Below are 13476 nucleotides of genomic sequence, written 5' to 3'. Positions count from 1 at the left end.
AAGCCTTGGCCCTGTACACACCTCCCGCCTGGGCAGGGGGGCGTTCTCCTGGGAGGAGCTGGCTCTCACTGTTTGGTCCCTCTTGCCCTTTTCAAAGATGGCTACTTTGACCTCGCTTTTCCCAGGCCTGCTTTAGTTCCAATCTGGTCTGACCCTATGCCAGTGGCATAGATGGCGCTTTGCTCTGGCTGTGGGAGAAGGGCTGCCTTGCAGAAGCTGCTCTGAGGGCATGAGTGAGAATATCTTTCGTGGGGTACTCACGCTTTCTCTGCGATTTCAGGTCGTCCGTGCTCAGCCGCCGCCTGGTCTCCGCTGTGTGCTTTACCTGCATAGAGTGCGGGTTGCTGTGCCAGGCGCTGTGCCAGCGCTGGCACTGGCGTGGTGGTGGGATACCTCCCAGAGCTCGAATCTGTGTTTTCAGATGGGCAAAGTAGATTTTTCCTTCCTGGCCAGAATCCCTGTACTGTTACAACTTATGCTGGTTGTCTTTCTAGTGGTAAAAGTTTCTATGGTGTGAGAAAACTGTGATGCTGGAGGGAGCTGAGCTAGTGCACTGCAGCTCCTCTGATGTCTTCCCGGAAGTCTATATTCCATTTTTTTAATTTTCTAAGCTTCAAAATTTTGTACAAGGTGATTACATTTAATGTCTATCTAAGTGTTCATTGCTTTTTTTTTTTTTTTTTTTTTTTTTTTTTTTTTGCCAGTCCTGAGCCTTGGACTCAGGGCCTGAATACTGTCCATGGCTTCTTTTTGCTCAAGGCTAGCACTCTGCCACTTGAGCACTTGAGCCACAGTGCCACTTGTGGCCGTTTTCTATATATGTGGTGCTGGGGAATTGAATCCAGGGCTTCATGTATACGAAGTAAGTGTTCTTGCCACTAGGCCATATCCCCAGCCCCTGTTCATTGCTTCTTGATAAGCTATCCTTTCCTTCGTTCTGCCTCACCCAATCTCACCTCTCCCCCCTCCCAATTTCATTCCACATTTCCTTTATTTTCTTCTAAGTGTAGGTACATGTACTGCTTAGTCTATTTATTTTAACATTGTGTGATCTTTTTATGTCTGTGATAGCTCTCTGCTAAGTGAATGCAGAGACTGGAATGGGGTGGTGGTGAAAGCTATGATGCATGGTATCCTTAAATGGTAGCAATCTATTAGATATTTTCACTATCTAGATTAATAAATGGAAACTCATATATAATAAAGAATCTAAGGACACCTTTCTGAAAAAAGCTTTAAAGGAAAGAAATTAGTGTATTAATAGCAAAACAAAACTACTAAGGAAGAATAACTTACAAGGTAGAGGACATACTCATAATTTATATAAACAAATTATGGCCAACTTAATGAGAATGAAAGGAATTCTAATAGGCTACATAATTTAAAATTGTAATATACAAATATTAAAAATTGATTCTGGAAAAATGATAAAGCTACATAGATGCTATTTTAGAAATCATATCAATATGAAAGTAGTAATAAATAATCTAAAATACATAAACCCAGCAAAGTAATAAAGAGATAATGTTCAAAACTCATGAAAACCAATAACCATATTTAAGTATCATATTTGAAAATAAATTTGTTGATATGAGAAACCACACTTAAAAGTATTGAGAGTAGACATCACCCTGAACTGGCAAGCAGATGACAAGTAGTAGAACAGTAGTACCATACTGTCCTTGCGTTGAAAAACCTGAATTGCTGTAAGAATATTACTGAAGCAATTTGTAGTATAGTGCAGCAGTAGCTTTTTAATTTAAAAAAAAGCATGTATTGTTTGTAACTTAAAATTTAGCATTCAGTTCAATTTACTATTTTATAGTGTAAGATTAAATTGAGTTATTCCAAAGAATGTGAACAAGTCTAATTTCTGACATCTAGTGTGTGTACATACCTATTATTTTCTGCATAAATGGGAAAGTTGAAGATAAGAAATTAAACTTTCTCTATGGACTGTCTCATTTAGTAGGATTATTTATAAGTGTATGTGTTTAGTATGTTTTGGCTTAATGGAATTTTATGAGCATATAAATATCTAACAAATGTATAGGAGAATGAAATGAACAATTCAGACTTATCAATTCACAGCAATAAATAAAAAAATACTATCAATGCCTATTAAAGCAAAATAATCAATTCTTGTTTCTCCCCTCCAGCTCAAGGCAATGTACCCATTTCTTTTATACTTTTCTTTTTATAAAAGCACTGCATGCTTTTCAAAGTCTTATTTCTGCGAATATTTTTCTTCTTCAGATGAAGCACATAGGTACCATTGAACAAAATTTTGTGCCTCAAGGTGATATGTGAAATTTGCACTGAAATTAGTGGGTTCCATGAAATTCAGTGTTCTCTCTCATTTAATTGTTGCTGTGGTAAATAATTCTTGCATTTTAGGATAGTGTTCTGAATGCTCATCTCCCCCCCTTTTTTTATACATAATGAGCACAGCAGTTGTAACTACTTTCAACGTGCCATATGTAACTGTAGCCTCTATTATTGATGATATTCCTGTATCACCTTCCTGTGGTTGTACCTACACTATCTCTTATCTTATCTGAGTATATTGGAAAGTGGGTATACTGATAGTAGAACCAGGAAATTGAAAGGGAATACTAAAATCGAGAGACACAGGGTAAAAAAAAGACAAACAACTACAAAAGTAATACTTATGAACTGTTTGGTGAAAATGAACTGAACAACTGAACAACTCATGGGGGGTAGGGGGAAGGGAAAGGGGGAGGGGGGAAGGGGGAATGAGGGACGAGGTAACAAATAGTACAAGAAATGTATCCAATGCCTAATGTATGAAACTGTAACCTTTCTGTAATTCAGTTTGATAATATATATACATATATACATATATACATACATATATACATATATACATATATATGTATATATATACATATATATAATAAGGGAGCCTGGAAGAGAAGATAAACTGGAAAATTGAAGAAAATAAAGGGAAAAAATACATTAAGACTTTTTAGTTACTGAATAGATAAAAAGTACTTTAGCCAAATGGCTTCCCAGGAATAAGCAGATTTCCTTGCTTCACTATATTTTCTACTGTTAATATTGGCAGTAATCTATTTGTACATATAAAGTTGTTTCATAATGACATTCCATGTATGAATACTAAGTATTTTTCTCACAATCACCTTCTTTATGCCTTTCTTGTCAATATACTTTTCTCTTTCTTTTCCATTGCTTTTCACCTACTGTTATTCCCTTTTAGATTCATGATGTTTTATTTTGATTTGTTTGCTCCCCCAACCCCTTTTATTGTTTCCGCTTATCTCACACAAAGGAGAGAAAACCTCTGACTTTTGTCCAGGAGAAACTTGCTTGTTTCACTTAACATGATGATCTCCACTTGGATCCATTTTCCTTCCAATGGCATGATTTTGTAGTTATCTAAATGGTTGATTGAAACTCCATTCTGAATATATGCCACATTTTCTTTATCTATTCATCTACTTCAGTGATGTTCTATTTCTCCTATCGTGAGAAGAATGTTCAGGTATATCTACAATAAGCTGATCACTATTTTTGGTTGTATACCTCCAAAGTGGTATGGTTAAATCATACAGGACTCTAAGCCAGACAAATAATTTAAATGAAGAAATACAATTTCACTAATATCACTTTAAAATTTTTCAAAACCTTTAGTTATAAAAGAAAGGTAAGTCAAAACTATAATGAACTTCTATGACACACAGTCAGAATGGCTATCATCAAGAATAGTTTTGCTAGGGAAGAGTTCATTTTTACCACTGGTGGAAGTCAGTGTCCAGCCACTGTGGAAATCAGTAGAGTGACCTATAGATATTTAAAAAAAAAAAGAAGTATTGGATTTGAAACACACTTGGTGAGCATTTAAGCATTTATTATTATTTTTTTGTTACAGAAGCATTTCCTTCCATATCTCCCTCAATTCCCTTTGTTTCTCCTGCCTTCCCTCTTTTTCTAATTTCCTTCTGGTTTTCCTCACTCTGAACTTCTAAAACTTCCCGTCAGTACTTTTGCACTTTCTGGTTGCCTTTGTCTCCTTTCTTTTTTCTTTTGTACTCCCAGTACACTACTCACTAATGCTTTCAATCACTGGAATAACAAGAGCTCCAGGGAATTTTAATCTTAGGTGCAGGCAGCCAGCTAAATTGCAGTTCTGTTAAAAATCTGTCCCTTAGAGCTGGTGTGAGACAACCTATCCAAATTATACACATCTGCCATGTTCCTCTGACTAAGTGAAGATAATCGCTTTCCAGATGACAGCTGGAAGACTATTCCCAGGTCCAAAATGTAACCCAGAGTCTAATTAACATGATTAAACCTGTTGTGCCTGATTCATTTCTGTTTCTTCCTTTGATCAATTTGTCACTATTTGGATAGTCATCTTTTCCCCCATGTTATTTACTTGCCAATATGTGCCAAGAAGCAACACTTTTTATGATATCTACTTTTAGGTTGGTATAATCTCCCCTCCAGTCATGATTTTTTTATATGTCAACACAACAAATCACCATCTGCAACCTTGAGTCCTAAGGACTTAACAAAGTCTAAAAGTTATTTCTGCAGACTTCATATTCATGGTGTTCAAAGAAACAGCATTAAGAACAGTATATTGGGACTGATTAAATAAAAAGCTTTCCTCTCAAGAGAAGCCTCAGCTATCCTGCAGTGTGTGCTTTGTGAAACAGATGACCTAGGGAAGTGCAAACTCAAAAGCCTGGCAGCAGTCATGCTGCTCAGAAGATCAGCAGTAGAAACAGAGCATCTATCTTACTGCTGCTGGGCAAGAAAGAGGGCATTCCAGGTTACGTTAAATGTTCCAATAATTATGAGCTAGAGACATAAATGAAAAATCTGACTTTTGCTTGTCTAATAACTTCCAATCTTCATGCTCCCTACATGCTTTTATTGTTTTGTTTTTCCTTTAAGTTTTTGCAAGTATTCTGCTACAAAGAGCGAAATTAAGTTACACATTAGTCATGTATTTCCACATGTATGTTTCACATAAGTATTTAAGTACTTGTTCAGATAATTAAATAAATTATTATAATTATAATGAATATCCATGACATTATCATGCCTCAAACCTAGTCATGGTCAATAACTTGAATCTGAGCATATAAGTCTACTCTTTCACACTTTTGTTCTTTGAGGTTCTGGTGTAGGATAGTAGTTGTTTTAGTGTGTGCTGAGATTCTGAAACAGGGTCATAGTAATTTCACTGTGTGCTGATGCTGATGGACTTCAGCAAGTACCTGGAAGTTTTTTTTTTTTTTTTTTTTTTTTTTTGGCCAGTCCTGGGCCTTGGACTCAGGGCCTGAGCACTGTCCCTGGCTTCTTCCCGCTCAAGGCTAGCACTCTGCCACTTGAGCCACAGCGCCGCTTCTGGCCGTTTTCTGTATATGTGTTGCTGGGGAATCGAACCTAGGGCCTCGTGTATCCGAGGCAGGCACTCTTGCCACTAGGCTATATCCCCAGCCCCCTGGAACTTGTTGATAATGGGCTGGGTAGTTTTTCCCAGTGCACCTCTGCCAGCACAATCCAAAACTGCCCACTTGGCAAGACTCAATGACTTACTAAAGGGCTATGTACAGTGCCACATTGGAAGTTTCTTTTTGGTAGAATCCAGCAAGAGGCAGCAGTGCTAGTGTCTAGCCTCAATGCACATCCTCAACATAGGCTATATGACCTGAATGCGAAATTGCTTTCCCTGCAAGTCACTTTTTAAATAGACAGTCTTCACACTCTTTATGACATATTTTTAATGTTTCTGTTAACCAAGAAATAGATATCTTTTGAGCTCCTTATGTGCTTATGTCAAACATATCAAGATGCAAAGATGGACACAAAAGACATGTCCATTTTGACTTTTTATTGCGATTCAAGGAAATGAGTAAAATGGGAGGCTCCAGGAGGAAGAAGGCAATCCTATGATTTCTCTTTATTGCTGTTCATGGCAATGTAAGCTTTCTGCTAGTATAATGAGTGAGAGAGGGGAAATGTGTCTCATTCTAATCACAAGGCAGATTATTTCAGAATAGCTAGATTCAGAGTTTCATTAAAGGTAATCTTTGGACCAGGTTCACATGAATACAGAGAAGGCAATTTCCTTGTAAGAATGGTTGAACAGCCATCTATTCCAGTAAAGAAAATAGATTACATCTTTCTAACTTGTGAGGTGAGGAAATATTGCTGTTTGACAGGATTCCTGGGGAAGGAAGGAAGTCTGGGGTTTCAAGCCCATGAAAGTATAGGTCAGACAAGCTATGAACCCAGAAATTTCATTTGCTTTATTTTTTGCCATGGATTAGAATTTAGGGATAACATGTAATTGTTTATTGCTTTGTCAAGGTCAATGGGAGTGCAAGAGAGCTGAGTGGTAGATTCATAAAATGTGTTAGGAACAATGTTAACTGATTTATGAAATATTTTCAAGATACAACCATTAAAGTAAAAGAAAACATATAAGCATGTTTTCAAATCTGAGGATACTAATTTGACTTCCACTAGATAAGTAAGAAAACATCCCTTTGATCCAAAGTACAAGGATAATTTTTTTTAAAAAATTAAGTAAGTAAAATAAATAGATATGATCCACATATTGTAAACAGACCTATTTAATTTTCTTACCTTCTCACATCTTCATTTTCTCAAATGTGATGTGGCTAATGCATGCAGTGGTCAGGATATTTTTTAATGGTTTAATTTTAAGATAGATCTTTTGAGATGTGTATCTAAACTATTGTAGTTATCTTATGCAACCCATCTCTACTCCAGTCTTAATATTTTCTGTTTTTTAAGCATGCCATTCTGCTCTCTCTTTTTAGTTTACCTCTTACTTCATCCATGTTGGCCAGCATCCTTCACTGTTTTTGCATCCATTTACTGATAACCCAGGTAACAGTGAAACAGATCTTTGTTTCATTTCCTTGTTTGAAAACAGTGTTTTCAAACATATTTTTGTTTGGTATCTTACTAGCCTTCACTCACTTTATCACTCAGGTATCTTATTATCATATGTTAAAATAGCATTGTGTATAAAGTTCATTAAGTACACACAACAATTCCTTCCATTCCTTTTTATACCTCATGTAATATCTGAAATTGAATACTTGATTTCCACTTAAGTATCTAACATATTTCTCAAATATAACTTTTTTTTTAAATTGTCAGGCATGAGGCTTGAACCTAGGACCTGGCTGGTATCCCTAAGCTTTTAAACTCAAGGCTAGTATTCTTCCTCTTGGAGCCACAGCACCACTTCCAATTTTCAACTGGAGATAAGAGTCTCATGGACTGTCTTGCCTAGGATAGCTTCACCCTATGATCCTCAGAACTCAGCCTCCTCAGTAGCTAGGATTATAGGCGTGAACCACTGGCATTTGGAAATACAACTCATTTAAGGTTTCTTTTTTTATGTTACTATAAAGGTGATGTACAAAAGGGTTACAGTTATATAAGTAAGGACTGAGTACATTTCTTTTTGAACAGTGTAACTCCTCCCTCATTTTCCCCCACTTTCTCTTCCTCCTGACTCCCCTGCCCCAGCAAGTTGTAAAGTTCATTACCAACATAATAAGTATTGCTGTTGCATTGGTTCACCCTTTATCCCACCATTTCTGTGGTTTCCCCTTCCTCACCCCAAATCAGATAAACTTATATGCAAAATAAAGGATACTGAATTCAGAAAAAAGTGACCATGGGGAATAAAAAGAGAGAAAACAAGAAAAAAAAAGAAATAACTGCAAACAGTACACTAAACAAAAACAAAGAAATTTAAAGGATAAAAGAAAAACAAACACACCAAAAAAAAAAAAACCCCACAAAAACCAACCTCTTGTTTCCATATTGTGGAAATCTTTGATTGTAATGTCTCCTTTTGGAAGAAACATGCCCTACAATTAGCCTTCTTGATTCAATGGTCCAATGGCAATTCCATCTTCTGCTTACTCTTTCTGAAAGCCTTATATATTTAATATGTTCTATGCTGAAGTTGGACCTAGGGCATTATGATTGGTAGTCATTAGCCCTACCAGTGAGCCACAGTCCATGTCATCACTACCTCTTCAAATGGTTTCCAAGTTGCCATTTCAAACCCTTCTACCACCCACAGCAACCAGAGTAACTTTGAAAATGGGATCAAAGCTTAACTTTGTTCTGCAAAACACTTCAGAAATCTCCACTTCATAGTGAAAATGAATATAATAATGACAAATAGAGGCCCACCCTGTATTTGTCTTTCTCTTTTTCTCTTTTGCTATTCAAATTGGATGGACAAATAGATCTCTCTCTCTCTCTCTCTCTCTCTCTCTCTCTCTCTCTCTCTCTCTCTCTCTCTCTCTCTCTCTCTTAATCTTGAGACTAATCACAAGCAATACTGGCAATCTTGAAATTCCATAAACACAATTTATCATATTTGAATGGATTTGTTTTACTTTTCATGCCTATCTCCTATTTTTTATTAATATCTATTCACAAAGACTTTCAGGACTTATTAGTTTCAAAACACTGCAATCTAAATAAGACTTTCTCATTTTCTACTGTTTACTCCCACCACTAAACATATATAGACACATAAATATATGTACACATACACACATTTCATTCTGATTTTCTTTCTATATTTTCACTCTTAGCTTGTCCTACAAAAGCTACAAAATATAAGTGCAGTCTTAACCTTATTATTATTTATTACACATCTTTGTTCATACTATTGAGTTACAGCACCACAATTATTTTTGTTTAATTAGCTATTGTATTTCTGAGACTGACAGCACTGTCAAAAATTATAAGTAAAGATTTATTATAGGCATACTCTAATATAACATATACAATATGTCTTATGAGCATAATATATCATAATTAATAACATGTAAAATACCATGATTATATGCAATATAGATATTACATAGGTATATTCAAATGTAAGTATTTCATCTTATTTTCTCAACTGAATATAACTTGTGATAACTTCATATACCCACAAATCATAATGTAGAGTATATTCTTTTATTTTATTTTCCTAAAAATCTTTAAGTTGTTACTGATGTGAAAAACATTTTACTTGTTGTGAAGTCAGAAAGATAAAGAAGGATATTTGCTGGAGAATAACGAAAACAAGTGGATGGTGTGTTTAACAGTGGTTTCAATCTAAGATAAAAGACAGTTTACTATCACGGGTTCCTTTAGAAGCATTTTACCCTTTTCAAACCCTTCATGTGCCAGGACCTGCTCTCATTACCACCTACTTAAAAATGTATCCTTATTTTGAAAATGGATTCCACTAATAGACATAAGGTTTATTAAAATGTAGTCCATCATTTGATTTCCATTTCTAAATAGTATCATTCCTCATATCACAGAGATGTACTTAGAGAAAAGGCTATTTGTTCATTGCTCCTATTTTTATATGAATGACTAGTGTATGATTTTCTATTTTTGGAAATTGGAAAAGTGTTGCATGAAAGGAGAGAAGGTTAGCACTCCCCTTGACAAGGATGGAAGAGGCCCTTGGGCCTGACAACACACATAAGGAAACTGGAAACTAATAGGTATTTTTTCACACTCAGGATAAATTAAGACACCTCAAAATTACTTTGAATAATCAAGGAGGAAGAACAATGCCATCTGAAGCGCTATTTTTCCAACCTCTCTGCACCTTTTAGCATCGTGTTTTACAAACTCCCTTGATGTACTAGTATATTCAGGTTCTTGGCTAATGGCTTTGAGTTTCTCCTCTCAATTGATATGTGTGTAATAAGCCCCAGTTTGCCAACTGATCAGTGACTTAATAGAAAAAAGGAGAGTGAGTGCCAACTTAACAAAATCAAGGAGCTACACATGGTGAAAAGAAACACTTTCCTTTTTAAGTCTAATTTGGGTTCTCTATAAAAAGAATTAGAGTGAAGATCTTTTTTTCCCCTGCTTTCAGCTCAAGAAAGAAATAATTCCAAGTAGCAACAATTTTCCTTATTTTTTTTCTTTACATTGAATAGGGGAAAATTACCCAATTTGAACATCAATTACAGTTGCTTTTGAGATTCTCAGGGAAGTAGGCTATATTCTTATTTCTCTGCAATTCCACAGGCTATATTAAATTCTTCAACCTGATGGAAAGGAGACCTTTGCAGAAGGTGTATTTATTGCTTGAGTTCAGGAGGAATTTTAAGAACTAAAAATTGCATGTAGAGAATGAGTTTTGCAGGGTAGTTAGAATTCTTTGACTAAATGAAAAGTCATATTTCATGCCATTGAGAAAAGAATGAATTCTTTCTTCCAACCAACATTTTTTTCACAGGACATTATCAAAGAATATATATATATATATATATATATATATATATATATATATAGTTAGTTAGTTAGTTAGTTAGTTAGTTAGTTAGTTAGATATTTAGATATTAATGAGCACCATAGTTCCAAGGATACATTCTACAGCAGGCACGTATTCCTTTCTTGGTATCACAGGCTTAGTGAAGCCCAGTTGTAAATCAAGAACTTTGATATCAGTCTGGGATTTTCATCACTCTGGATCTGTGTACTCACTGTGAGGTATAGGAAAAGTCACTGAAGATTTCCAAGTATCACTGATTAAATTTCACGAATTCCTATCTCTTTGCCATGTAAGCATGACAAAACAACATTACACTGATGATAGCTAAATTGTAAACAATTTGCTAAACATTAACTTGATGAAAATAGCAACTCTATGAGCCCATTTGACACTCATTTTCACAGATGAGTAACCTGACAGGCCATTAAATAATTCTATGCATTTGAGACATTCATAATGTATGATTGATGTAGGATTCAAATGGATATTCTGGTTTTCTAGTATTCATACCAAATGCTAGTACTATACCAACTGCTCATCAATAATATTTGCATTTTTGTTAGCGTAATTATTGTTGCTATACAGTAGGCATTTTTCTCCATTTATACCTGCTCTTATTGGTCATATATGATAGGAACAGAATTTATAGTTTGGCAAAGACTTCTTTCTAAAACATAGATTCTACTTTAACAAACTTACTATTGTTAGATGTTTGCCTTGCATATTAGATAATACATAATCTACATTCCTTTTGTATGAAGGCATTTTTATTATTTTTTAATCTATAGGAATTTAAGCACTCAGTGTTTTGTTTTGAAGGCACATACACTTAAACATACACACACATACACACACACACACACATACACACATTTTGCTTTCTGTTCACATTATTGGTATTGTGGCTCACTATGCTTTGCCAAATGAAATTCGGTCCAGATACCTCAGTTAAGATAATTGGGTTAATCTATTCACAGTGAACATAGGATTTTGCTGAATATGACCTGGGCACTGAAATCATCTCTCATTCCTCTTTCCAAGCACGTAAATTGAAAATACACAGCAAATCTGATAATACACAAAACAGAAGGAAAATTCCTCATGCAGACATTCTTACTTACTGATTGGTATGAAACAGCATGTGCTGGAAATGCTTCCATTCTTACGTTTTGATACAAAGTAAACAGTTGTTTCTACCTCAAACTTCAGTTTTCTCATTTTCTAGGTCCATTGAAAGGACAAGAAAAGAATAACAACATAGTTTTCAATCAGGCAATATGTATAAGTAGTGACCAAATGTATATTTCACATCTAATTTTAAAATGTTGTGAGCCTACATATCAATTATTTAAAAAATATTTCATTTGGTATCTAATTCCCAAAACTAAAGCTTTTAATGAAAAACTTATATCTGAATGCATGTATTAATAAAAGAGAAGATGTAGAATGAAACATCACCAAAATTTCTTTAAGAAAGTGAACTTATAATAACTTTGGACAATGTTAAACCCATGTTGTTAGATTAAAATTTCAGGAATTCTATGTGTGTGTGTTTATGTGTATGTGCCTTCAAAACCTCTTAACATCTTGTGTTCAAAATGGAGTCAAGGCATATTAATTGTTTACAGTGATTTTTCAGGAATGGGTAAAAATGTGAATTTTAATTTGTTCATCTACAAGTTGAACAATGTTGTGAGCACATCTTAAACTGAAAATAATGTATATAATACATTTTTTCCTGGCCTCTGACAAAAATAATGCATCATTGGTGGCTTTTGTTATAAATACAATAATTATAATGTTCATTTTGCTAAAATAATTATAATAATCATCTTGTTACTAAGATAGAATCTCCTACTTATGCTTGTTTCATTGCTAGGCCAGTGACAATACTTTTTTTGTATTTTATACATTCAGTCTAAATATCAAGGAGGTTGTTACATCAGCTTCTTCATAAGGAATGGAAAAAATTAAAAACATGTCAAATAATGCTTATGATGTATAAAGCTACACCTCACACAATAACACATCTAACACATATAAGTTCACACATATACACATACAAATTCACTCAGGCAAAAACATATGCCTGTATCCACAAATCAGTATGTGAAATTATGGAAAGAAAAAAACAAACATGAGAGTATCTTTGTGCATACTTATTTTTAAACACAGGATAGAAAATTACCAAAGGCAAAAAACAGTTGGTTTAATTCCCTCATAAATTCTCTGATGCTTTCATGGGAGAAGCCAAGGAAAAGATGTAATCTATGTTGAATCTCTTAAAGACAAGAATCAAACGTGACTATATAGAAGGACTAAGAAGTTCAGAAAACAAGTTGGAAGCCGAGTTTTTTTCCTGGCTATTGTTATAACAATTTACTACATGTTCCGTGGCTTGAAACAAGTGAAAAAGTTTGTCTCACAGTTCTGAGTCTCAAAAGTATGAAATCAGGGGGCTGGGGATATAGCCTAGTGGCAAGAGTGCCTGCCTCGGATACACGAGGCCCTAGGTTCGATTCCCCAGCACCACATATACAGAAAACGGCCAGAAGCAGCGCTGTGGCTCAAGTGGCAGACTGCTAGCCTTGAGCGGGAAGAAGCCAGGGACAGTGCTCAGGCCCTGAGTCCAAGGCCCAGGACTGGCCAAAAAAAAAAAAAAATATTATGAAATCAGTACTGTTGTGCCCAAAGCAGAGTCAGGCCCCAGCCCTGTGAGGCCGTGGGGCAGAAGATATCCCTGGACCATTCCATCGTCCAGGAGGGCGTCAGCCTGCCTTATTGTGCAGGTTTCTCTATCAGCTACATTTTCTTATCAGTTTCCCCCCAATATGTGAATTCTTTCTATTTGACTATCAAATCCTCCTCTGCTACACTCTGATTGAAGACTGAATGTAGGGCCAACTCAGAAGATACTGTCTGCCTGCCTTTCGGTCTGTCTATCTAGACAGCGCTAACATACGCATTTTTTTTTTTTTTTTTTTTTTTTTGCCAGTCGTGGGGCTTGAGCACTGTCCCTGGCTTCTTCTTCTTCTTTTTTTCTTTTTTCTTTTTGCTCAAGGCTAGCACTCTACCACTTGAGCCACAGTGCCACTTCCAGCTTTTTTCTATATATATGGTGCTGAGGA

At 35.4% G+C, this 13476-nt stretch overlaps 1 pseudogene; it reads left to right on the top strand.

Moving 5' to 3' along the window:
* Positions 1-9468: 9468 nt before the first annotated feature.
* Positions 9469-9574, top strand: LOC125362793 (annotated as a pseudogene).
* The last annotated feature ends 3902 nt before the right edge of the window (positions 9575-13476 follow it).

This window comes from Perognathus longimembris, chromosome 13 (assembly GCF_023159225.1).
Source record: "Perognathus longimembris pacificus isolate PPM17 chromosome 13, ASM2315922v1, whole genome shotgun sequence".
Classification (NCBI taxonomy): domain Eukaryota; kingdom Metazoa; phylum Chordata; class Mammalia; order Rodentia; family Heteromyidae; genus Perognathus; species Perognathus longimembris.
Note: the sequence above shows the minus strand (reverse complement) of the source record. Positions and strands in the feature narration are given on the sequence as shown.